Below are 4,237 nucleotides of genomic sequence, written 5' to 3'. Positions count from 1 at the left end.
TCAACTCCACTCTGATTTTATCTATCTGTCCTACTTCATATACATCGAAAGACAGTGCAAAACATTCAAATCATAAGCTAAGGAGGGAAGAACTACTACTACTACTACTACTACATTACCTTATTGCTAAAAATCCTCCTGCTTTGTCCTTTACAATGAAAACCAGACCAAGCCCCATGGCACTACAGCCCCTAAGCAAGCAGGCTGAGTGGACCTCAAAGCAGCCATTAGATCGAGGTAAAATTCCTTTGCCTGGCCGGGAATTGAACCCGGGCCCCCCAGCTACGAGGCAGGCACGCTGCCCCTGCGCTACAGCGCCGGCCCCTTCACAACCACCTTCAGTAATTATTATTATTATTATTATTATTATTATTACAACCCTCGACACTTCCCGTGTGTGTGTGCGCGCGCGCGCCAGCGCGCGCGTTTTTTTGGGGTTAGGTTACGAGAAGTGGGGTTAAGTCGAGTTAGGGTACGTTTCGCCGCGGAGCGCGACAACCACCCGCGCCCGCTCCGCGACGGCGACCTCCGAGCACACCCCTGCACCATTGCCAACGCCCCCGCGCCACAAAGACCTCCAGGAAACTCGCTTTGCGGTTCGTATGGACGTTTCAAGCTCCGTTCTCTCGCCAACGGCCATACCATGTTGAATACACCGGTTCTCGTCCGATCACCGCAGTTAAGCAACATTGGGCGTGGTCAGTACTTGGATGGGTGACCGCTTGGGAACACCACGTGCCGTTGGCTCAATTCCCTTTTTACCAAGTTTCCCAGTCCCAGTACGACAACTTACTTTCAACTTTTGCCTCAGGCCAGCAGAAATTGCTTAAATCACGTTTTTTGTTACGTCTGAAACTAGCTAGACCTTTTGCTGCTCTTCGACCCCGTGGCTATACAGGAACGAAGCTTAGCGTAGTATTGCATTTCCTCCTAGGTGACCGGCCTAACCTGGCGGCGGCGACATCATCATCATCGTTGTTGTTATTATTATTATTATTATTATTATTATTATTATTATTATTATTATTATTATTATTATTCGTCGTCTCTCTCTCTCTCTCTCTCTCTCTCTCTCTCTCTCTCTGTGTGTGTGTGTGTGTGTGTGTGTGTGTCGACCTAGGGGACCCTTGCTGAGCCTAGCACCGCTTCCAATTACTCGTGCCAGGATTTTAACTTTCGTACCTCCTATCGTACGTCCCTATGTCTAAACTTGCTGTTCTTATTCTTTTAGGTTAGTGTAGCTTATCCTGCAGGCCTCTTATGGCACATAACATCATTCTACGTCCTATTTCTCCCAATATTAAGATTATTAAAGGGCGGAACGAGGCTTCTAAACTCCCCGCCCACCTTGAAAATCGCGAGGAAGGTGGTTTCCATGCAACGTCATCGACACTGTCGTGATTACAATGAAAGCCATGTCCTAGCAACCGACCGCGGCATTTAGCAGCCCCTCAAAGAGTCGAACAATTTCCTTTTATGTTCTTTCAGGTAAGTAGCTATTCAAATTACGACACGGTTCGGCAATAAGTTACAAGTTTGTAGTACGCTCGTGTCTCTCCCGGGCTTCCTTACGAACGGTAGGGCACCAGTGCAGTACAGTGGCCTACACACAGCCCGCTATCTTCGAAGTGCGTGTGTTGCGATGTAACGTAGTTTTGAAGCCTAGGAACTTGTAAAACTCTTTCATTTCTATCAAAGACGAGACGCCCTTCAAATAAGACTGAGAAGGTAACCTTTTGACGACAAGGGTTAGTTCAAAGAGTCGTGACGTTTTAGGTTAGGTGAAGGGAGGAAAGCACTCGTTTTTGTTGTTTGTACGTCAGCTGACCGATCTTTTGGCAAGTGATAAATTGAGTAGAACGAATCGGAACTCCGTATAGTTACTGTTACCGTCCTAGAATTAAAATTAGACCATTCTGAGCCCTACTTGACAGGTTCGACACCGGCTCACTCGTGTGATATTTCGATGGTCTGTAGATATGGGCGCATAAAAAGAACTCCTGCGGGACAAACTTCCGGCACCTCGGCATCTACGAAAGGCGTAAGATAATAGTGAACATAACCTTACTAGTAGTACCACCACCACCATTACTGCTACTAATACGACTATTACTTAAGGCAGTGGACAATTTCGAACTCAAGCAATAATGTGTCCTTTTGCTGACCACCTGATCACTGCCTCTTGCCTTACTACTACAGGCTAGCGTTCAAGGAAAGAAAGAAAGAAAGAAAGAAAGAAATAAGTTACCGTTCTTCCCAAGTCAGGTTAGGATTTCTGCATCAGACACGGCTAGGGCTGATCGTGGATCTACTAGTACCTAACATGCTAAATTGTGCTCCGTTATATCATCACCAGTCGTGAAGTCACACCTGCATCTTCTAATTACAGGGTAGATGCTACATATTTCGGGCAATATATAACCCAGGTTTGGCTTGGATAACCTAAAAATATTCAGGTACTGGGTCTGGCCTGGTTATATCAAGTGTCACCCTAGATCAGCAGGGCTAAGAATCATCAGGTCTCTGTCATGAATTTAAATGGCTTAGTACCCCTCATTATGGTGTACTTCTCTTCATATTTGAGGGAAGAGGAGTAAAACTTAAAACTTTATTGCCTGTCTTAAACCACCTACTTTCTTTGGGGTATTGTCTAGCACAAACTTCTAAGGCGACCACATCACACAGCCCGATGCTCGAATACTGCTTGGGCAGGGGTGTAGGTGGTGGTTAGTGGTTGCAAGAAGGGTCCTGGAAGGGAGGGATAATAAGCCAGTACGCCACTTGCTCTTAAGTCTGTACCTTTCATTATACGGTTTCATTAACTATTTTTTACACCTGCCCTGTAGTATGGTACCATTTAGTAAGAGGTCTCTAGAGTTTGGCCTAGTACAACCTTCAATGAAAGTAGTTTTCAGGAGTGGTTAGGTACCCCTATACTTACTTTCTTTCTTTCTTTCTTTCTTTCTTTCTTTCTTTCTTTCTTGGATTACAAGGTGTCGGTAAAGCAGCTGATCGTTGCTTATGTACAAAAAAATGTTCATACATGGGCTTTCATTCGCTGAGGTAAATGATAATGATAATAATAATAATAATAATAATAATAATAATAATAATAATAATAATAATAATAATAATAATAATAATAATAATGGCAAGAACACAAAGGGTCCTTTTCTCTGCAGCTGATTTTTAGCATGAAGGACAGAGGCTGTCATGATGATGATGATTACCGAGTGATACCGTTAAGCTAAAACCCAGTAGGGGATTAATATTAACAGCAGGGAACGTTGTGCAGAATCATTCAGTAAAGATGTAATGGCAGGGGGAGGGGGGGAAGAGGGCGTTCAGTATAATACACCATCAACCCAAGTACAGTGCATATTTAGCTCTATGTTATGTAATGCTCTCTCTGCTCTCTGTACCTTTATTTGGCCCTACAACTTGTCTCACCAAGTGAAGGAGATCTTACACATAGTTACTGTACTGTACTTAATTTCACGCTGACTTCAACTGCTAGTAGGATACGCACGTCGAACCATGCAGAAACCTGCACGATTTCAAACGACTGCCGACTAGATAGCGACTAGGCCGAAGAAAGAAAGGGCATCTTATAAATCGAGAGCGACAATTCATTTTCGAGGTTAGGGTTACCGCTTGGTTCTCTTAGCCAAAGAAATCATGAAACCATTTTGCGAGTAAAAACTGATGTTACCTGAATTTTGGATACAGTTATTACTACCATCATCATCATCATCATCATCATCATCATCATCATCGTCATACGCTACTCTGTATGATGAAGGTGGGTAGCAAGATCGAGTCTCGGCGCGATCAGTTGGCTTCAAATTCTGCTTCACCTCGTTCAGAGTATACATATTCAAGGTAAAAACACTAGCTTCTCTCAAAAAATAAACTCCTATTGAAGGGTCATTAAACACAACTTCTTCTTCTTCTTCTTCTTCTTCTTCTTCTTCTTCTTCTTCTTCTTCTTCTTCTTATTATTATTATTATTATTATTATTATTATTATTATTATTATTATTATTATTATTATTATTATTATTATTATTATTTTCCTTTCTTTCTTTCTTTCTTTCTTTCTGTCTTTCTTTCTTTCTTTCTTTCTTTCTTTCTTTCTTTCTTTCAGGACCATTTAAGTGAGATGTTAGCTGTATGAGTGTTGCAGCACCTCAAACCTTTACATTTTTTCCCTTGTAAGTTGTGGCAATGTCTTGCAG

The 4,237-nt window shown here is 42.5% G+C and overlaps 1 non-coding gene across 1 annotated transcript; it reads left to right on the top strand.

Moving 5' to 3' along the window:
* The first annotated feature begins 628 nt into the window (after positions 1-628).
* Positions 629-747, top strand: LOC136886936 (5S ribosomal RNA). The gene has a single exon (XR_010861887.1). It is a non-coding gene; the product is annotated as a 5S ribosomal RNA (ribosomal RNA).
* Positions 748-4,237: the final 3,490 nt, after the last annotated feature.

Source organism: Anabrus simplex, chromosome 4, assembly GCF_040414725.1.
Source record: "Anabrus simplex isolate iqAnaSimp1 chromosome 4, ASM4041472v1, whole genome shotgun sequence".
In the NCBI taxonomy this organism is placed as follows: domain Eukaryota; kingdom Metazoa; phylum Arthropoda; class Insecta; order Orthoptera; family Tettigoniidae; genus Anabrus; species Anabrus simplex.
This window is presented reverse-complemented; position numbering and strand designations above follow the sequence as displayed.